The sequence below is a fragment of the Elgaria multicarinata genome, chromosome 15 (genome assembly GCF_023053635.1).
Source record: "Elgaria multicarinata webbii isolate HBS135686 ecotype San Diego chromosome 15, rElgMul1.1.pri, whole genome shotgun sequence".
Lineage (NCBI taxonomy): Eukaryota > Metazoa > Chordata > Lepidosauria > Squamata > Anguidae > Elgaria > Elgaria multicarinata.
Genome location: NC_086185.1, coordinates 4,614,025 through 4,637,117, shown reverse-complemented (window position 1 = coordinate 4,637,117; position 23,093 = coordinate 4,614,025). Strand labels below are relative to the sequence as shown.

General features: G+C 40.9%; 1 pseudogene; it reads left to right on the top strand.

The window, feature by feature from the left end:
* The first annotated feature begins 13,333 nt into the window (after positions 1–13,333).
* LOC134409414 (5S ribosomal RNA) lies at positions 13,334–13,452 on the top strand (annotated as a pseudogene).
* The last annotated feature ends 9,641 nt before the right edge of the window (positions 13,453–23,093 follow it).

The window sequence follows — 23,093 nt, the reverse complement described above, 5'->3', positions numbered from 1 at the left end:
AGTTTCGAACTATGAAGGGCCGCCTTCTAGGGTGGCCATTTATACATCGCTAAAAAAGAGGACACACATCTGCATGTGATTGGCACATGTTAACATATATGTATAGCTGCATATTTAAAAATAAGGGCTGCAATTTGAATAAAAATGCAGGCATCTCACAGTAGTGGAGGAGTTTGTGGCTAGGTACCGCGTGTGGTGTGCCTCTTAAGTGTGCTGTCCAAGTGCTGCTGATTGTCGACGGGCAACTTTAAGGCCCCTTCATGTGGTTCTTTATCAAACTGGACCTGCAAAATAGAGCACAGTCCTTTGGCAGCCCTTCAAATAGAGGATTATCCTCCGTAAAGTAGGACACCTACTATGTTCTTCTTAATGGACCTATCTAACTATTAAGGTTGCCCTCAGGGCCCTGTTCTCCCACTTCTCTTCACCATCTTAATTAAGACAGGTGGTGTCCAGACACCCTCATTCACAGAACTTCATCAAAAGAGAGGTTTGCATGGCACCATCTTTATTCTCGTTTGATACCCAGTGAAAACATTTTAATTGTCCCGACCAATTCAGGTCTATTAACTGCCTTCCCAATTTGTCTTTGTTAGATTTTATGGTGATTGGTTTTTGTATTTTTTAATTCTCTCTGGAAATTATGGGGTTTGTGATCCAACGTATCCAAAGGGTGTTGTGTTACAATAGATTGCAGTTTAACAACTTCAGTTAATTCAGGGCTGTTGGAGAAATTCTTAACCGATTAAAATCAGTTCACATTTCTATGAAAGTGACTCAAATTACACGGGCTTGTCAATGAGTGGATGATAGAACAAAAGAGACACCACACAAGCCATGAAACACGGATGGAACAGATGGAACAAAATACACATAACCCTAAATTAATTTAACTCTGCCTTATTACTGAGCTTTACTTCTCTGTAATTTTATTTCATCTTGTTAGATTGCATACATTGTATTTATTTATTTTTAGAGTTAGGGTTGAAGAACAGCTACTAAGGGTACAATCTTATAGGATTGATGCTCCATGGATGGATGAGTCCAGCGACAGGGCCCTCCATTCATCATAAAGGCTTTTACAATCTTGGTACCTTGTTGTTGTTGTTTGCTAAAAGGGCTTTTGATCCCATCAAGTTGTCACCTCGGGTTCAGCCTTGAGAGGCCTTTAGATGTGGTGAATTCTTGGCCTCCCTCTCCCCTGACCTGCCACTGTCATTCCCCCGCCATCTCCATCCTCTTCCTGAGGTTGTGACTCTGACCTCAGACAAGGAGCTTCCTTAGAGCTGTCCAAGGTGGCTGGGAGGAACTGGGGAGGGATGAATTCATAATTAAATCTGCTCCCCTGTGTGCAGCCTCATAAGAAGGGATCCACAGCATCCTAAAGTGCACCAGATGCAGTCTAGGGGACATCGTATGTATTGTATGTGTGTTTTATTGCCTTTTTTCCTGCAGGGAACCCAAGGCGGCATACATAACTCTCCTCCTCCTCTCCATTTTATCCTCACAACAACAACCCTGCGAGGTCGGTTGGGCTGAGAGTCTGTGACTGACCCAAAGTCACCCAATGGGTTTCCACGGCTGAGTGGGGACTAGAACCCGGATCTCCTGACTCCTAGTCCAACACCTTTGCCACTACACCACACTGGCTCTGTAAATCATCTAGTCAATCAATCAATCAATCAATCCAGGGGTGAGATTGTAGTGATAAGCTTTGCACCAATCCACACACACTTTGTTCACCTTCCTCATAGGCTTTCTATTTCTTCATTCAGCAATATCAATGTTTTCTCCTCTGTCTATCTATCTCTCAAACACACACACACACACACACACACACACACACACACACACACAAAGTTAAACTATTACAAAACTTTTCCAAGCCATCTAAGCAAGGAGGCCTTGTCACAGCTTGTGACAGTGGATTTGGTAAATTAATTATACAAAAGGATTTACAATTTAGATTGCACCAAATTATGCCAGCTGAAGATTTGACCTCTTTTTGTCTCCTTTACATATTTCTGCTTATCTTGGCAGAAGGCAGCACTTCCAAATGTGGATCCTTTTAAAAACCAGTGGGAAAATAATCAGAAGCATCAACATTGTCAGACTTTATTTTTTAATTAATTGCTTTCCTTCCAAATCAAGTAGCTGGAGCCTGACTCCTACAGATGTTGTCAGTCCCCAAAGATTCAGAGTTCCCGAAAATGCATGTCTTTCCGCTGTCATTCTTATAAGGGCTTTCTTCCAGGGTGTCAATTTGTGACACACTGTGTCACACTGCTTAGGGATGTTTCCTTTTCCTTTCTTTTTTCGTTTTTTTTTTCTCCCCATATATATTTTTCAAGTGAGGGGACAACTGCAGTGTTTAAAATCTACTCTGGGGGTTTGGGGAGTGTGTGCATAAGTGCTTATTCTTAAGCAAGGCAAGGATCTTCTAGTCGTACATCCATCAGATTTAATTAAAATAATATGCCAGGGGATTAATTGAAATTCTTTTTCTGTGACTTGAAAATCAAGAGCAGTGCAAGCTTGAAATAACTGCCACCATTTCATTCCATGCCCATATGAGCTGGTGGTAGGTAAAATCTCTGTTGGTCCATAAGCAGACATAAAATGAGTGGGGGAATCTATATATTTACCTTTCCAGAACTATTTTGTGAACTTCCATCCCTGGTTTCATGGCATAGGAATATTATAGACAGAGGCCTTAGCTAGACCTCCAGCATTGTCCTGGGGTCTTCCCTGCCTGCTCCTTGGAAATCCTGTGTGTCATTTACATGAACAGGGATGACCCCGGGACGATCCTGGGATAAACCTTAGGTCTAGCTAAGGCCTCAGTGTGGGAGCCACATTCATATGAACTGATCCCACATTATTCCAGTCAAATCCAGAAAGTAGACTTCAATAATAATAATAATAATAATAATAATAATAATAATAATAATTTCTTACCTGCCTCTCCCTTTGGATCGAGGCAGGGAACAACATTAGTACAGAAAGCAACAAATCTCAAAAAACTCATTAGCATGGCTCCTTCCCACACAGGCATCATCTCTCACCTATGCTTTGAGGGGAGGGATGCTAGTGTAGGAATTTGCCCTGTCTATGTAGCTCCTGTATCTCAGGGAGGTTGAATCCTTGCAAAAATGCTGCATAGAAAAATTTAGAGATACTTAGAGTGCTCCTTGCTGAAATCACTCATGCCACCAGTACACGAATCCTCAGCCTGCTTCTAATGGGGTTCATTGGCCTTTAGTGATGTCATCACATAGCTAAATCTGATTGGCTATGTATTGCTGTGGTGTGCTCACATCTGAGACATGATCCCTGATTGGCTGGGATCACATCAACTCTACTGAAATCATTAAAGACTGTCTGTTCAAGCAGCAACAGAGAAGGACAGTTGTGGCAGTGAAAAGTTGGAAATTGCCATAAAGGAAGGCAAAATTAACCCCTTCCTACAAAATAAATAAATAACTGCTTTAATGGCAACAATTGAACCTAGGGACTGTTCTACTGAGAACTAGTATAAATTTCTAAGACATACATGAAGTACATGGAAACTATGCAGAGAGGGGGCAGAAATACATTAGGCTTCCCTTTCTAGAGTAAATTTCAAAGGATTTTAAACTTCCTAAAAACAGTAAGGACATCAGGGAAAATGTTTATTTGATGAGAAGGTCAAAGGAGGGATCAAGGGCTCCACTGGAAAGTAGAGATAAACTGTATGAACGTGCCCCATTCCTCCAGGTGCTCGTGATTTAAAGCCATTCTTGTGACTGCACTGTGGGCTGTTGGGGTTTTATTTTATTTATATTTCTACACATCATTTCTATTCTATGCATAACAAGTAGCATTATCCCCATGCAACAGGTGGCTCTCTAATTAGCACTTCTGAAATTCCATTCACACACTGCCGTGCAGGGTGGAGATGGGGTGGATGATTTGGGGTAAGCTGGGAGCGCTGTGCTTTAATTTGCATGGAAATTGTGTCGATACGTCGACGGCTTCGCATTTGTTGAAATTGGGCTCTTGCTGATGAAAACTTAGGCAACGTGTTTCTTTTTTTCTAAACTCTTTGGGATGGCTCATGCGCTCACCCAGCTGACGATCCTTCCCCATGCCAGATGTAGATCCAGAAATGATTATGATGATTTAAGCAGAAATACAATGCATCTTGCCATGGTGGGGAAGAATCCCACCAGGAGACCACCAGTGCGCTTGCTGCTGAGGCTTCCGCCCAGTGCAACTTCAAGGCTCCTGCTGCTCTATTGGTTCTTTATCTTTAAGGTTGGACTCTTCAAATAGAGCAGGGATAGGTAAGCAAAATGTTGGACCCATGGGCACATTTGCCACATTGAACAGTGTCCAAAGGCAGCATCACAAACCTCAAACGCCTTCGCATCCTTCCTCGCCTACCCAAAATTTCCTGCCTGGAACCACTGTGCTCACCTCCTCTTCCTATTTTAAGTTTCCTCCCCTCTGTCCAGTGTCACAACCCTCCTCCCTGCTGCCATACTCACCTCCAACTTATCCTTCTTTCCCTTCGAGCTTCATCACACCAGTGTTATACTGTGCAATCACTGTGAATTGCGTGCAAAGGGCTCTGAAGTTTTCCACCTTATAATCTGCTTTGACTGTGAAGTACTCCCATGCATCCTGCCTTACTTGTGCTATAAAGCAAAAAGAAGTGCAATATTTTGGTACTACTTTTCGAGCGTATTATTTGTTGGTTTCCAAGCGGCCACTGGGGTGCAGGAGCAGGATTAAAGAAAAATTAAACAAATGCTTACCTCTGTGTAAGCTTTAAAGATAAAGACATCAAAATTGGCACAGTAATAGAAATTAAGGAGAGTTTTAAGCTTATCAAATTTGAATCGAATTGGGTCATCCATTGATTTGTTATGATTTTTTTACATTTCCCCCCTTCAAACCCTTTGCAAAGCGCTGCCTCCTGGGGGGTGATTAAGCAGCAACAACAACAATGCTGACAGCTTAGCGCTGTAAGGATAATTTGAGGGAAACAGGTATGTGGGATGAAGCTCTTCGTGAATGTACCCGATCTGTGCCCCAGCCATCATGTTCCATCTGCTCCTCCCACCCCACATTTCCTTCCCACCTACTGTTGCTGCACTTTGGGGAAGGTGACCTTTTCCATTGTCATCACTGCAGATAAGAGAAGAGGTGAGAGGTGTACATCACAAAGGTGGTGGTGGAAAGTGCTCTGGGGGATCACCCATGGTTGCTGAATTGCCAAAACCTGACATCAAGAATGTCTTCAATGAAGGACTGCAAAGATGTAGGACACATGGCCAGAGATATCATGAAGGCTGGTCCATAAGGTGCAGGTTCTGCTCCATTCCACACATAATATGATGGACACCATACTCTCCCACACTAGAGGCCTTCAAGAGGCAGCTGGACAACCATCTGTCAGGGATGCTTTAGGGTGGATTCCTGCATTGAGCAGAGGGTTGGACTCGATGGCCTTGTAGGCCCCTTCCAACTCTGCTATTCTATGATTCTATGAGGCTTGGTAATATGGAAGCCCTGTTCATGCAATTCTTCCCTCTCAAAATGGGGTGGGGTCCCCATTCATTATAGTTACAAAACAAAGTGGAAATAAAACTGCAACTTGAAGTTCTCTTGCAAAGACCGGTCAAATATTTGCACGAACACCAAGTTATTTCTTAGATGTTAGATCTAAAGAAAATAATAGTAATAAAATATTGTATGTGTTTACACATCAACAACTGTAAACAGGGTTTAGCTCATTCAAGATGGGCTTTAGATTCATTTGGTGGACTTGTAAATATCTAATCACTTCCTGAACATGTCTTGTTGTAAAGAAGTTACAGACTGAATCTTACCATTAAAAAACAGGTGCTTTGCTGTTGCAGCAGATATTTTAACAATTTAAAAAGGAACACTAGTGTTTAGTTCAAAAACAGCAACAACCAGTAGTCCATAGTTTACATGCAAATTATTATTATTATTATTATTATTATTATTATTATTATTATTAACATTTATCTACCGCCTCATAGCCAAAGCTCTCTGGGTGGTTTACAAATGGTGAACATTAAAAAGAAATATACAAAGTTTAAAACCATAAAAAGCATAAAATACAAACAAAAACAGACAATATCCATTTAAAATACTGGAAGAAGCTACATTTTGGAAGAAGTATTTCAACTGCATGACATCATTGGTGATGATAATAGTTAGATATTACACAAGACCCAGGGAAACAGACACTCTGCACTCATCAACAGATGGAGACTCTTCTTAATCTGATGGAACAAAACTAAATTTCATGAATGAGAAATACTAAATACATAATAAATACCTAGGAATACTAAATAAAATAAAATACGAATAGTGACTTTTCCAGCTGTAACTTTCTTAGATAACATTCTCTCTGTGTGTGTGTGTTCTCTCTCTCTCTCTCTCTCTCTCTTTCTCTCTCTCTCTCTCTCTGTGTGTGTGTGTATGTGTGTAATCTCCTTTTTTTATGGTGGAAGGGATATATATGTGTGCCCCACCATCATGGGAAAGGGATCATCAGGCAGATGTGCAATGATTCTAAATGACTCAAGGCATTCATGCCTAGTTACATCTAAGGCAGTCATGCTTAGTTGAATTATCTTTTATGTACCTACATTTGACATATAATATCCCCCCAAAGAAGGGCCTTAAGCTACAAAGCATCACAATATTGAGATTTTTGCTATCTTAAATGCATTTTCTATGCACCTTCTAGGACATCTTTCAATAAGGCTAAATTGAATGTTTTCCTATTTCGTATTTGGAGCAACTGTTATATTCTCTGAATCCTGTTGTGCACCTTGTGTGCTTCAATTCATTTCCTGATCTGCTGCTGCTGCTTTGCCATCATTTTGTAGAGGTGGAGGGTGAGGCTTCTTTCTCCTGGAATAGTTACGTCGACGTTCCAAGCCCATTGAAGAGCATGTAGCAAACACTACATAGCAAAATAGATTTGTCTATGTAACTGTGTCGCTAAACCTTATACTTAATGGCTAAGGGTAAAGAAGCCAATTCAGACTGAAGCCAATTATTATTATTTTTATTATTATTATTATTTATATAGCACCATCAATGTACATTATTTCCTGAGGGAAGGAATCAAGCACTTCCCTCACTCAGAATGGGTATTCCAGTGAGTTTTGGAAGCAAGTGTCATACATGGTCACAGGCAGAGTTTATGGTAGAAATGTCTCTCAGACTTTTAAGCAGAGGCAAAACCATTTGATATCCATGAACTGGAGAATTATATTATTAAAAACAAATTATATAAACATTCTCAAAAAGCATTCTGAAATGTCACAAAATATGTTAATCCACAAGACCCATTTTCAAAGTCCAGAAGTACCTGCATCTGTTGGATAGTATCAACAAATACTCAGCAGCCCATGGTTCAGAAATCGTGGTGTCATTTCGGCAAAGGTACCTGTTGTTACCAGGGTCGTGTCACACACTAAGCAGTACTGGACAGGAGTTGTCAGGTTCAAAAAGGACAGGGCCATGACAATCCCCAACAAGTTCTGTAAAATGTGAGCAAGGTATGAATTTATTTATTTATTTATTACATTTTTATACCACCCAATAGCCGAAGCTCTCTGGGCGGTTCACAAGTATGAAGTATATTTCAAGCAGAGCCTTTAAAATGTGAAACCAAATTAGTGGAAACTTCTTCTTGTTGTTGTTGTTGCTGCTGCTGTATTTTTGTTTGTTTGTTTTTTGATGACATTAAAAGGAAGAGCTGTACTATTGCCCCAAAATCTGGTTATGACCTTCCAAAAAGGTCTACAGAGAGGAACCAGGCAGGTATGCTCTGAATAACTTCATGCCAGGGTTACCACCTCCAGAAAGTCATGGGCCCTTTCTACGCCTAAGGAGTATCCCAGGCAAATGGTGGGGTCATCCCTGCCTCCTCCCAGGATCCCCTATGTGGCTTTTGGATGCACAGGGATGATCCCGGGACAATCCCTGGAAGGAGACAGGTGTAGAAATGGCCTTTGCTTGCTCTGGTGATTCTATCATTCCTTCTCCACCAGCTTATTATGTAGAACATGAGTGCAAACCCTCTCTGGAGTAATGATATTACTAAACTTTCTATTTGGCTTGGAATATGAACTTCCCCAATGCTTCCCTGCATTATTAATGTCCCTACAAAGCTTTTCTCTGACTCAGAAAGCATCAAAGAGTCCTGGGATGTGTCATCCCTCCCCACCACCCCCGAGTATGGAATTGGGCTCAGTACAAAAACACCAAGCTAATTCTCAAATATTTTGAAAGTAAAATTAATTTTAGTTACAAAAAAAATTAAAGAAAATGGAAACTAATATGATCAAGGCTGGAGCAACAGCCCTATGAGGAAAGATTACAATGTCTCAGGTGGTTTAGCTTATTATTATCATTATTATTATTATTATTATTATTATTATTATTATTATTATTATTTTAAGAAAAGGCAGATTAGGGGAAACACGTTTGAGATGTATACAATGGTGTATGCTATGGAGAAAATGGATAGGAAGACATAAATGGATGCTTAGTCTGATCCAACAAGGCTCTTCTAATGCTCTTACAATCTAAATTTGCTTGGTTTGTCTAATCCAAGTCCAAATCAGAATCCCTTCTCAGTAGCGTGGAGTGGCAATTGTTTTCCAGAAATACAGTAACTCTCTCTAGAACACTTTTCTCCCGAACCGAAATAATTAATGGTGTTAAGGCTACCCTGAAATTTCCATTACTCAGCAAAGGGGATTTGAGGGAGCACACATTGTATCCTCATCTGTGTCAGTTTCTTACACTAAACAAATTCTCTCAGTATGTCTCTACACTACAGGTGAAAACTAGTATAGCAAGAATTCCTTGCTCCTTGGAAATTTTGGGTATTATAGTTCTGTGAGAGATGGGCTAGGAATCCTCAGTAGTGATTTCTTAGCATCTCACCCAACCCATGAAAGCCATGACGGTAGAAATGGTATAAAATGGATATACCTCTGTGCTGTGGATATGCCTTTACTGCAACCATGGAAAGAGAACTGGATATTCTTCTGCACACTCTGAAAGAAGTCATCTGAGGTTTAATCTCAAACTGACAGGAAACAACCCCAATTACCAAATTAGATGAGAATCAAAGGATTCTAGCTTCAAAAAGTTAATCCCACTTCCTTTGATCTTCTCCTCCCATTCCCCCCCCCACTGACAGCTTGTATAATACGCCTTGTTATACTTGTTCCAGATGTTTACCATTGGGGAATGTGGCCTTTTGGATGCTCTGAAACCTTTTTATAGTGCCCTTAAACATGTTTCTTAATCACTGCCCTATTTCACCTCCAGCTATTCCATCTGTATCATATTCAACAATAAAAAACCCAACCAAAACCAAACCACCTCACTCTAAAATATCTAAGCACTTCAAACAGGATTCTCCTCAGCTTCTTTCTCCATTCAGGTTCTCTCTGATCTGACAAGACTGATCTATTGTCCCCACCCCTCCTCCTCCTCCTCTTCTTCAAATCATAGAACCATCGAATAGTAGAGTTTGAAGGGGCCTATAAGGCCATCGAGTCCAGCCCCCTGCTCAATGCATGGATCCACCTCAAAGCATCCCTGACAGATGGTTGTCCAGCTGCCTCTTGAAGGCCTCTAGTGTGGGAGATCCCACAGCCTGCCTAGGTCATTGGTTCCATTGTCATATTGCTCTAACATTCAGGAAGTTTTTCCTGACGTCCAGTAGTACAACAATGGAAGCAATTACCTAGGGAGGATGTAGGATCTCCCACACTACTACTACTACTACTACTACTACTACTACTACTTCTTCTTCTTCTTCTTCTGTGCCTAGGATGGCAAATGAGTTTTATTTCTATTTTGCTGCCAATCCCACATACATATTCATTTTTGGCTTCGAATTCATGGCTCCATTGTGAGCCATGAACAGGGTAGGGGAGGGATTACACTCCAAGTTAAGAATTAAAATGTAAAATGCCCTTGAAGAGCTGCTTCTCCTCTGGATGATTTTAGAGAATTGATCACTGGTTGTCCCATGTTTAAGTTCTTCTCTTTCACTTACTCTATTATTACACTTTTTTTAAAAAAAAAAAAAGTGTGTTTTTTTTTTAATGTGCATCTTCATGTTTTCAATGCATGGTGTGGAGAATGTGGATGGGGGGGCATTTTGTCCCGTCCCCCCCCCCCCGCTGAAAGCTGTTTTAAATATACTTGGTATAAAAGGGAAGGAAGGCACTCTGTCATTCACTTTTTTAAAATAAGAAGTAGAATTTTCTTAAAAGTTGCACAGTAATTAATATAAGAAATTGATGGCTTTAGGTGGTTTATTGTGTCACGCTAGGCTCAGTTTCGACTTTGAAGAGGAGAAATTAACACGGACAACTTTGGGAGAAAAAGAAAGATTAATCTACTGATATATTGATTGCACATCAGCATGCACATACCAAGTAGTTTTGCAGGCAGGATAATTCCTCCTGATGTGGTCTCAAAAATAAAACACAGTTAGTTAATTAACAGAATATTTTATGCAGAATCTTTTGGGTAACATTCCAAAACCAAAACACAGTTAATTAATAGAAGTTTTTAAGCAGAATCTATTGGGAAGCATTCCAGACATATCGACCCATCCAGTCAATTTAAGAGAGACACGTTGATGTAGTGGTTAGACTGCCAGTTGTACTAAGGCCGTAGCTAGACCTAAGGTTTATCCTAGGATCATCTCGTGTTTGGCCCTGCCTGAGCGCTGGATGCCCTGTGTGGCACTTAGATGAACAGGTTTGACTAGGGTGACCATATGATCGGATTTGTCCGGGGTTTTAATGGCAAATCCGGGAGGGGGAGGGGAAATCCGGATTTTTCCAAAGAGCAGCTCTAATGGGAATTAACAAAAATGCTTATAACTGTCATTTCTTAAGATAAAGACATGAAACTTGGCACAATGGTAGCTCTTAGGAAGAGCTTTAGTCATACCAAATTTGAAATAGATCCGTTCATCCATTGATTTTTTAGGATTTTTTTAAAAAATTGACTTTTTAAAATTATTATTTTTAAAATCATCATTTTTAAAGTTAAAGAGCTGAAACTTTGTACCATGATAGGAATTAGGTAGAGCTTTAGCCACACCAAATTTGAAATAGATCCATTCATCCATTGATTTTTTAGGATTTTTTTTAAAAATTGAGGTTTTAAAATTATTATTTTTAAAATCATCATTTTTAAAGATAAAGAGATGAAACTTTGTACCATGATAGGAATTAGGTAGAGCTTTAGCCACACCAAATTTGAAATAGATCCGTTCATCCATTGATTTTTTAGGATTTTTTTTAAAAATGAGGTTTTAAAATTATTATTTTTTAAATCATCATTTTTAAAGATAAAGAGATGAAACTTTGTACCATGATAGGAGTTAGGTAGAGCTTTAGCCACACCAAATTTGAAACAGATCTGTTCATCCATTGATTTTTTAGGAATTTTTTGAAAAATGAGGTTTTAAAATTATTAATTTTTAAACTGTCATTTTTAAAGATAAAGAGCTGAAAGTTGGCACCATGAAAGCTTTTAGGTAGAGCTTTAGCTGTACCAAATTTGAAACAGATCTGGGGGCAGTAGCAAACCCTGTTAACAACTACAGCAGCTTGCAATGAGTGAAGATACAGTCAGAAAAGATATTTGAGGGAAGGGGAGAATGTAACACACAGAGTATAGCAAAAGCTTCAAAGTACAGCAAAACCTACAAAAGTAGGAGTGAGTGAAGTTAATTTCAGATACATTGAATCTCTCACTTGTTCTTTATTTCAGTGATTTTAACATTAAGATGTTATGTAGAACAGATTTGTCTTAAATGTGTGCTGTAAAATCAGACGTGTGACCAAGGCTATGTTCGGGTGGGCACGCCCCCTTGGTGCTGGACACGCCCCCTTGGTGCTGGACACGCCCCCTTGGGGGCGACCATGTTGTCCTCCTATTTGGTTTCCAAAATATGGTCACCCTAGGTTTGACAGCAGGACAATCCTGGGATAAAGCTTAGGTCTAGCTAGGGTCACAGACCTGGGTTTGAATCCCATGCAGCCATGGAACTCAATGGGTGACCTTGGTTTAGGCTACTTCACAGGTTTGTTGTGAGGAATACTACTACTACTACTACTAAATTTATTTCTTACCTGCCTCTCCCTTTCGATCGAGGTGGAGAACAACATTAGTACAACAATACAATATAAATCAAATACATTAAGTTAATTAAAAGAGCATATAAAACCAATACAATATCAAAATAACCATCAAGACCTTTTAAAATTCTTGGTTTAAAATTCATCAGGATAGGCCTGCTGGAAGAGGCTAGTCTTTCTAGCTGTCTGAAAGTCGGAGAGAGAGTTAAGTTGACAAATCTCCTCCAGCAGGCCATTCCACAGTCTGGGGGCGACAGAAGAGAAGCTCCTCTGGGTAACAGTTGTCAGCCTAGTTTTAGCTGACTGGAGTAAGTTCTCCCCAGAGGATCCGAGTGTGCAGAGCTGAATTTATGGGAGAAGGCAAGAGCCGTATCTGTTGTTGAGTTCCTTGGATAAAGGATGTGTGGAAAGTGTAATACATAGGCAGTTGACATGCAATGATGTCATGACTGTCAAGAAATACTTTTGTAAGCCGCCGTGAGAGCCTTTTTTGGCTGAATGGCGGCATAAAAATCCTTAAATAAATAAATAAAATAAATAAAATATGTGTACTGGTTAAACTCACAAGTACCAAACCTAATAAACGAAGGGATACATTTGTTATATTAAAGATGATCATGGCAAACAAGGGATAATAAGCAGTTACTGGGAGTGGGAAATTAAGATCAGGATCACAACTCTAGGTAGCGGCTTTCAAAAACTTCTTAAAATGGAGTGTGGGAAGAATGTGGGAAGATGGCTACAGCCTCCTTCACAAGGCTGTTTTCAGTGGCAGTTAGCCTTCATGGATAAACACACCTGGGCTGTTATGAATGAATGAAATCTTTATTGCCAAAAGAGATAAGCCATCACTTATCGACATAATAAAAACAAGTAAAAAGATAAGCTAAAATAAATAAGTTAAGTAAGTTAAAAATGGATAATATAGAAAAATCACATTAACATACATTAAGAACTCGTGAGTGGGGAACTAGATCAGTACATATACCAGAACGAAATCTTTTTGTGAACCGCCCAGAGAGCTTCGGCTATTGGGCGGTATAAAGATGTAATAAATAAATAAATAAAAATAAATAAATCTTCGGCTCCCCATTATGAAACTTCTTGGGAGCCTTGGTGCCTAGCTCCATACTACCTTGAACATGCCCGATCTTGTGTGATCTCGGAAGCTAAGCAGGGTCAGGCCTGGTTGGTACTTGGATGGGAGACTGCCTGGGAATACCAGGTGCTGTAGGTTTAAAAATAGCCTATGGAAATGGTGGGAACACTCCTCTCAGGAGGGAGGGGTGGAGCCCGAGGAGTAATTTGAGGCAGATTGGTGGAATCAGGCCCCATCGGTCTGAGCTGCAGGGATAAAGAAGGATTAGTAGTCTGAGGTTTTTGTCTCCTGGAACTTGCAAGACACCGACTGTGCATTCACCTGGCTGGGGAAGGAGGCCTCCGTCTCCAGGAGGGAACTGTTTTCTATCTGATTACCCTGGAAAAGCAGAAGCCGTATTCCTGAAATTAAGGGTTTGATGTCCTTTTAAGCTTTTATGGTTTTATTGCTTTTCATTCCTCCCCTTCTTCCCCTTCTTAAATTCTTACCTCCACTTAAAGTCTTAATTATTTTAATAAACTTGTGTTAAGCCTTAACAGTGTGTTTCTTTTGAGGGCACTTGCTGGATTAAGTCCAGTGTTGGCTGTCTGGAGGTAGGTGGGTGACTGGGTTGACTGGGTGTTTGGCCCAGGCCTACCTTGCAAGAAGGGTGCATTGACTGCATCTCTTCTTCATGGGTGTGTGTGTGTGTGTGTGTGTAATTTCCTTGCTCTTGCTATAGCAACAGTGGAGAGTTTCATATTGGGGGAAAGCTTAAGAACCAGGGCCAGATCTACACCGAGCAGGATATAACACTTTGAAAATGTTTTGAAAACTGTATTATGTAGTGTGTCCTGGGCCTAAACAGTTGTCACTACTGTTATAAACCAATATAAAGCAGCGTAGATCCTGCCTAAAACTCCTTCCCCAGTGCCTCAGTTTGAATCCCCCTGCACTAGAATTGCATTTCCCTTTTAAAAAAATGAGAAAAGATCACATATCTCCTGTCATTTGTCTAGTGCTGACCTCTGGCAGGTGTCAAAACTAATGAGTATCAAGCCACAATACATGACTGGTGGTATGTGTTGAGCTTAAGGATTTCAGAAGAGCCACGCTGGATCAGAGCAAAGACCCATGTAGGCCAGCTAGCGAAGTCAGAAAAATTTGGAATAGATTCAAATGAATTCAGATTTCTATGAAGCTGACTTGTGGATTCCAGTGTTGTCCAGCTTCTCCAAGTCATGCAGATTCTTCTGACTTGCAGACCAGTTTTTCATGGGGTGGGGGAGGTGAATTTGCACAAGTTCGCATTAGTGCTAATTTGAATGACTGCTTAACTGCATTAACACAAGTGTGCATTAGCAATAATTTAGTGCATTAGTGCTACATTAGAACAAAATTCTGATATATATATATATATATATATATATATATATATATATATATTCCATCAATGAGCAGACATTGGAATAAAAGACACTTGACAATCTGTGAAACTTAATCCATACATGCTGAAGACCAGGATTCTGTTTCTTGCAGTGGCTCACCAGATGCTTGTGGGATGCATTGAGCAGGGGCTTTGACTCAGTGGCCTTATAGACCCTTCTAACTCTACTATTCTCTGATTCCGTGATTCTATGAATCCATAGGCAGGACTTGAGGGCATTAACCCTGTCCCACTGATGTTCCCCAGCAAATGGTAGAGACATGCTTCCTCTGTTTCCTGAAGGTTGCATCTAGCCATTGATAGTTTCGTGCATCACATTTTTTGAGTATGGATACTAAACAGAAGTGCAACATTTAGAAGTCAGATTGAATGGAGATGCCATACTATCCTAATAATCATGTCCCATTTTTACTCACCACCATTCTTTCATTATCAGATTTTCATGTTTAGTTGTGGTTGTTGTAGTGGTTTAAAAAACAAAGGGGGGGGGAAACCGTTTTGTTCCTTCTTGTCTTCACAGTGACATTGTTATTAGGTGAGCAGGTTGGGAAAAACACACTGACATGTCAAAAGCAATAAAGCATGCCAGCAACAAAGCAAAAAAGTCTTTTCTTCACCCTTTCTGGTGCGTTTCAGCTGAACAAAAAACGATCTGCAATTTGGGCCGCTACAAGCTTTTACCAAGATTTTCATCTGCTACAAATAGCTAAAGATTGCCGGTTTAGGAATGTGCTGGTTAAATGAATGGCATTCTCGTTCTGAGATCGCTTTGATCATTTGACAAAGGTTTTGATCTATTTCTAGCCTCAGCTTGCAGGCGTGGTTCCTGTACTGATGGGGTCATGCATTTTTATTTTTATTTTACCTTTCGGTTGGACAGACTGTCAGTTCTCACATTGATGTGTCTCCATAATATTTCCTTTCAGTTTTTCCTTTTTTTGAACTCCTCATAGAGTTTTCTTCTTTTTTCTTTTCTTCTTCTTTTTTTCTTTCCCCAAAAAAGCTAATAAGACCACTTTTTTCTTTTTCTTTTTTTTAGGAAAGCAGCTGTTTGGTCCTGAAATGCCTGTCATTTATCATACCAAACTAAATCTGAAGTTATTCACAGTATTTCCCCCCCTCACTTTTCATTTTCTTCTCAGTTAACCAATAGCTAGTACAGAGGAGAGCATGTCAGATTAAGAACCAGGTCAGGGATGAAAGGAGACTTAAACCCTGTTATAGTTCTGATCAAAATAGCCCCTCATCCAAACGCCTAATATTTGTAAGATGCTGAAAGTTCCAGCTCTTTACCTTTAAAAATGATGTGTGTGTTTTTATACCTCGAACTTTAAAAGAATTCTAAAAATCAATGGATGAACAGATCTGCCCCCAACTTGGCATAGCTAAAGCTCTACTTAAGAGCTATCAGAATACTAAGCTTTTTATCTTTAAAAATGATGGAGCTGTAAACACTTTTGTTAATTCCACTTGACTAGAATAGAGTGGTTATCCAAAAATGGAGCACATCTTCGACAAAGCTTTGATGAAGTGGAGCAATGGAGCTGCTTCAACATTCAGAGTGGAGCAGCCCATCAATGGATATTCACTTCAAATTTCAATGCTCCACCAGTTAAATACATGCTGGGGCTCAGTGGTAGAGCACCTGATTTCCATGCAGAAGGCCTGAGCAGCATCTCTAGGTAGGGCTGGAAAAACTCCTGCTTCAAGCCCCTGGTACAAGGTGGCTTCATATGCTTCTGTTTAAATAAGATTCAACTGGTTTCTTATTTCATCTTTAGGCCAAGGTCCATAGCTGAATATTAGAGCATGCAGGCATTCCCCAGTTCAGTCTCCAGGTAGGGCTGGAAAATCTCCTTCCTGAAACCATGGAGAGTTGCTGCCAGTCAGTGTCAACAATGCTGGGCTAGATGGACTTAGTAGAGGACAGCTTCCAAAATGAACTTATCTAGTTCTTCCTCCTACTCTGCACCTGCTTTGTGTTAAAATAACCATGCAGGGATAAATGATGTGAGTGACACCATGTTTAGTTTGGACCCCAGTTTCAGGTAGCAAGTCCATATGGAATGGTTTCTATATTATTGTCTGTGCCCTAGATCCAAAGATCCATGAGCATCACCAGATAGTATTACCACATGTGTCGGGGTGAGGTATTGTTGATTTTCCTTTCCAACGGCAACCTATTGCGTAACAGTGGATTCCCCTTCAAAGGCTCCATGGCTTTTAGGATTAGCTTTGCAGGGAGAGGAGCAGAAGTAGTGAACTATTTGCATGTTTATGACTCCACCCACAATCCCAGAGAGAGAGAGAGGAGTTGGAAGAGGACACATGTACAAATAAATAAATATGAGACAACATTGAGTCTAAGTGGTTCATTTTGGAGGGCGTTTTTTCATTCCTTTTCTCCTGTCCCCTTCCTCCCACCAAACCCTTTCCTATGCTTGAATAACAAGATTTCCCAAAGCAGTCCATTACAGAATTCAATTTTTCTTGCTGCTGTCACGCTGTTCATTTCCAATCACACCAGTAGTCCAAATTACAGGCTTACCTCGTCTCTCGTATGCAACGTAGAAATTGTTTGTCAAAATCCATTGGAGTCTATCATTGGCAATGAGTGGCAGGAAGAGTAAGAAGCAAGGGGAAGTGTTTGAGAGGCATTTGCATCCAGCACTCAAGGAGATGTGGTAAAGTCACGCATGCTGTAGTGTGGCAGTTTGCATGGGAGGGCGGGGAGAAAGGATTTGTCCATGCAAACTAGGACTAAGGTAAACTGGCATACTTCTGAAATGCAGCGAATTGAGCAAATGTAGCTGAATGAGGATGGTAAACACACACCTCCCAAAATTTAGTTGAGCACAGTTGTTGCACATGCACTAGAAATCAAATTCAATGAGAAAAAAGTGCATTAGCAAGGCCTCTTCCATTGGCTTGGCTGGAACCCAGTGCCACCTGGGTCTTCTCCTCCCAGTGTTCTATCAGCTGCCATTGGCCACCTTGTTGCCTGAGAGTAAGAAACAAGGCAGCAAAGCTCCCTCCATTGGTCTGCCCTGGACCAATTGCCATTTGGCTCCTCCCTTCCTAGTACTTTAGGGTGCTGTAGGGTGTATTCCTGCATTGAGCAGGGAGTTGGACTCGATGGCCTTGTAGGCCCCTTCCAACTCTACTATTCTATGATTCTACTTTCACTTGTGGATCCCCAGGGAGAATGTGGCTCCAGGTACAGTTCAGACTCTCAACTGAAGCATCCTGGATAAATGCTTCCAGTCAGTATAGGTAGAGCTGAGCTTAGGGGTGTATGAGGATTTTGTTCTTTTTCTTACAGTACATGTGAAGCTCTGAATGCTAGCATGAGCAAGTGTCCACTAAAATATTTGTAAATCATCAAACATGTACCACACTCATCTCATTCCTGATTCCCAGTTTGATTTGTGCAAATTTGTCATCTTGCACAAATTTCCTCCTTGGATTGAATCAGCCCTGCTTTAGTCTGTGGAGGAAAGTTGCACCAATGAGGCCATTTGCACAAATCTCCCATTTGATCGCTGCTTGCACAAGTTTTCCATTTGCACAGAGCAAGCAGTGACTGTAAGTGTGAATAGGAATTGGGCATGAGTTGCGAGGTGAGAAAATGTTCAGAGAATCTCAAGCACTGCGCGTTCCCCCATCCATAGCTGAGCTAGATGGACCAATGTCTGATTCAGTATAGGACAGCAGTTCACATGTTCAGTTCTACAGCAGGTGGGCTGATTAAAAAATCTATTACATTAGAAGAAATGCTGTGAGGTGAATGTGCACCCAAATGCACGTATTGTTCATTAGCAGAGATTGGACTTTATGAAATTCTGGCACAGTAGATGTTCCATCTCTCTCCCTCTCTTTCCTACTCTTTGGAGGTGAAGGAGAGGGAACATGTCTCTTTAAATTCTGCTTTCTTGAAATTAAACTAAGATTACTGTACTAGTTGACAGACAGTTCTACTATTAACTTTAGGGGTCCCACGTCCCCCACTTGATAGATGACATCTGTTGTGGAAATGAAGAAAATTAAATTTATTATTAGAGGGCAGAAAGATTCTCTCTCTCTCTCTCTCCTTAAGTCAAGGAAAATTTACCGATAAGGTTCTGAATTAATGTGATGTGTGACGCTGTGAGCTATGGGTTCCATGTCTCCTCTGGCACTGATGCGTTTGGTGACCTTGTGTCAGGCAAGCCAAATCTTGCAGAGAGTGGAACCTGGTACTAGGATCATGCTGGGATGCAGGAACAGGAATGCTGGGTTTGGGTGAAATGCTCTCAATAGGCCAACCTCCTCATCTCTCTCACCAGTGCACATTTGTTTGGCCTTTCTAATGTTGTTTATTTATTTACAACATTTACATATTGCTCCACATCTAAACAAAAATATATAAAAGAGAATAAAACAACATATTAAAACATATTAAAATGAAACACCATATTATTAAAAAAACACAAAAAGTAAGTAATAAATAATAAGAATAAGAATACATAGTTGGTCAACCAAGGATGGCTTAAAATAAATATGACTTCAGCAGGCACCAAAACCAATACCTGACCTCCAGAGGCATGAAATTCCATAGAAAGGGAGCCATCAATTGAAGGCTCTACTCTGGGGGGACTTCAATCAAATCATGGGTCCAAACAGAACCACCAGAAGCATCCCATCTGAAGGTCTCAGTCATCAATTTAAGTACAGGCTGTTCTGCAAGTCAAGTTCCAATTTACTGCTCAGGTCATCAGCCACTGTGGTGCACAATAATGAGATCACAGTCAGATAAAGACGGACAAACATTCTCAAACCACCATTGGTGTGTTCAAACATAAATAAAATTGAATAGGAAATCTGAACTGCAGGGACTGGCATAACACATCACTAAATACACATTTAGCAGAGCCATCCATACAAGGATACATCATACTGGATAGTGAGCTGTACAGTTAATGACTTCAGATATGATGAATTTACTAGCAATGGCTCCCATTGCTATTTCACATTCCCCCCCCCCCTAAATGAGTCAGAAGTGGAAATCTGTCATTCGTATGAAGGCAAAAAATGGTAATCAGGATGTTTTCCTCCTGTTCAAACCAAGGAAACAGTAATTATTTGGGTATGTTACAGAGAGGAGGAGGAGGAGGAGGAGGAGGAGGAGGAGGAGGAGGAGGAGGAGGGAAAATGATACCTACTGATCCAACCTCCTATGACCAAAATACTAGAATATGGGTGGCTGCACCCAGTCACTTACCCTCTGGCTTACGATGAGGATTGGCTGATACAGCTGGGGTGGACAAATGAGCAATATTTGAGAACACTCATCTTGTGCTCAATTACCATTTGTGTTTGCAACAGCTGCTCATAAATGAGATATTTGCATGAACTGAGCAGCCATCGAATGGGAAATTTGTGCGAATCTCTCAAAATTTGCACGCATCTCCTCCATAGACTAAAGTGGGCCTGAGTTAGTCTACTGGGGAAATTCATGCAAATCAGGAAATGTGCTCAAGTTGAATTTTGAATCAGGACTAAGATCACCCAGGTTCCATGATTTGTGTACATTTTTGGAGGACACATGCACAGGCCTATGTTCGGAGCTTCAAATGTGGCATGCCCACATGTACTGCAAGTAAAACTGTAATCCTCTTACATCCCTAGGCCTGCTTCTTCAGAGAGCCAGCCAGGCCCAAATGCCCGGCTCTGAAGTAGGAGTGGAGTGCAGCCATGCTTCTGGTTCTTCTCCTGACACTGTGTACCTGGGCCAGCCCCTCTCCTCATTGTCATGTATTGAGCATGGAGGTCTTTTAAAGTATCCATACCCATAAGCAGCTGTTATTTTCTGTTATACCAGTGGTCATGGAGAGCTCTAGTAAGGAAACAGCTGCTGTGATGCTGTTCCATCCCCCTGAAAGAGAGAAGATAAAATTCCTCCGTTACACCATAATAGCTGAGGCCTGGTCCCAGCAGACCAATGATAGGGTAACCTAGCTCTCATTTTTATGATCAGCTCTACAACTGCTTTGAGCTTATACTGCTTCTCGTTTGGCACTAGACTTCCCCCCTATTTCTGAAAGGGGGGAGGAGGGATTGAACAAAAACCTGATCCCAGCAACCAAAGATCTTTTGTTATAGCAAGATCCATCCAGAGAAGAGGTGCAGAGATGGAGGGTGGGGGAGAGAGAAAAAGATTTGCATAAAATAAGAGCAGCCAAAAGGTGGAAGTTGATATATTATGAGCAGCATTTCTGCCTCATTTAATGTAGCCACAATTCAGTCCAGTGTTCAAGCATAAGCCACTGACAAGAAATATGCATATAATCAATTAGATTAGATAAGGGAAGACAGATTTGATTAAGGAGAGTTTCTTCTTTCTTTCTTTCTCTTTTTAAAGTAATAATAATAATAATGGAAGACTAAAACCAGCATAAATGTTTTCATTTTTCCCAGTTGTTCACTGCTGGTTTGATTAGAGCTCTGAATCAGAAATGCCAGAACATGGATTCAGGTCCAATAGGATGTCCCTGTCCAGGCATTCAATTAAATGCATGAGTGCTAAAAGTATGTAGAAGAACAGGAGATGTGCCTGCCCCTCAGTTCCTGAACTTGTGTACACATGATTGGGGACTTTGATCATGCAGAAAGTTCTACTCATGTTCAAGCAAACATGTGTAAAATTCACCCCTACTCAATGGAGCTAGTGTCATGTCCCCATCATCGGTAGACTTCTCTGAGGAGGAAAAGTTGAAGTGAAGGATAATGCCCAGGCCCTGCCAAGCCTGAAGGGCCCTGAGTCCTTGGGGGAGCCCACTATGGTCCCAACCCCTCTGAAGTAGGGGGAGTCTACCTCAGAGGAGGAGGCAGATCCCACCTCCAAATCCCAGGGAACAATGGTGCTAGAGGAGGCAGGCCCATCTCAGAGAACCTCGACTAAGAGACAGGCTGCTGCAGAGGTCTACTCAGGAGGAAAGGGACTCCAGATGAGTACAGGGGACTCCTCTTGAGGAGAACTGTCTGCAATCAAAGTAAAGGGCTGCAGCTGGGACTTAGGTCCCAGGATTAAAAAAAAAATCCCAATAGAAGCTTATAAAGGCTCCTGGAGCCTGGAAACAAAGATTGTGTGTGTAGGATCTCTGGTTTACTTCCTTGCTGTACCTTCAATTACTTACTTTTCAAGCCCAGCCTGAACACAGGTGGAGGCAGTCAGAGTAGTTTGGATGTGGACCAGTGCACTGACGACTGATGTTCAGGGGAAATCTCCCAAGGGCCAGGTGTGGCCCTCAGAGTTGAGGTTCTGGACCTCCTGCTTTACACATTTTAGTGAATGCATGAAAGGGGACTAAAGAGAGTTGAACATTCCACTTGGGACTAGCACCAACATATCCAAGAAATGGTCCAAGTCAGCACACATGGCTTGCATAGCCATGCAACCGTTCTTTTTAAATGCTGCTGCTGCTGCTGCACAATTTCTAGATACCCTGAAAGACTGTGCCTTAGAACAGTTGGTCATAGAATACTGATGTGAAGGAAGTTGGTCCTGGAATTATGCATAGGCAGAACCCATGACCTGCATTCTCTTGACAGATAATCTGAAATATAAATCCTCTTCTCCAAGTGCATTTTTATTTTGCTAAAATAGTAATGAATATACCCTGCCTGTGTGTTGGAGGGTGCTTGCTGACAGCACTTGCAGAACCTGGCAGACATTTTGGAGCAACTGTTATCAGAAGCAGGTGTAACGTGTTTCATTAATTTCACGTACTGCATTTAGCATTCATGCAAGCAGAAACAACATGAGACCAAAGTGTTATTTTCAAGTTAAGGACGAGCTGTTGCATGGATTTGTCCTGCAGTCTCTTTCCATGCTGGTTTTGAAACTTTTCTTTTTAATTGTCCCATTGTTCTGCCCTCTTACAGGAATTCTGGTAAATTGCCAAAGTGTAAAGAAAATTATTCCTGATTGCTGCAGTCTGGAAAATGCATTTTTGTTTTTGTTTTTCATTTCTGAAGAGTGATTTAGGAATCTATCTGCCATCACAATCCCTCATTAACAATAGCCTGTTAAGCTTCCTCGCTAATATCTAGAACAGATGTTTCTGAAAATTCTGGCTTCCATTTTGCTGATGCAATGATTCCTCAACATCCATTCAACATTGGCAAAAGCTCAATCTAATGGAAAGTCAGTCTCTCTCTCTCTCTCTCTCTCTCTCTCTCTCTCTCTCTCTCTCTCTCTCTCTGTTTCTTTTCTTTTTTTCTTTTCTTTTTTTAGAGTTCTGGGTGTAATTATACCTCCACTTCACTTCCTAACTAATTTTGCATTGCTGCCAATCACTAATGGTCATCTCCA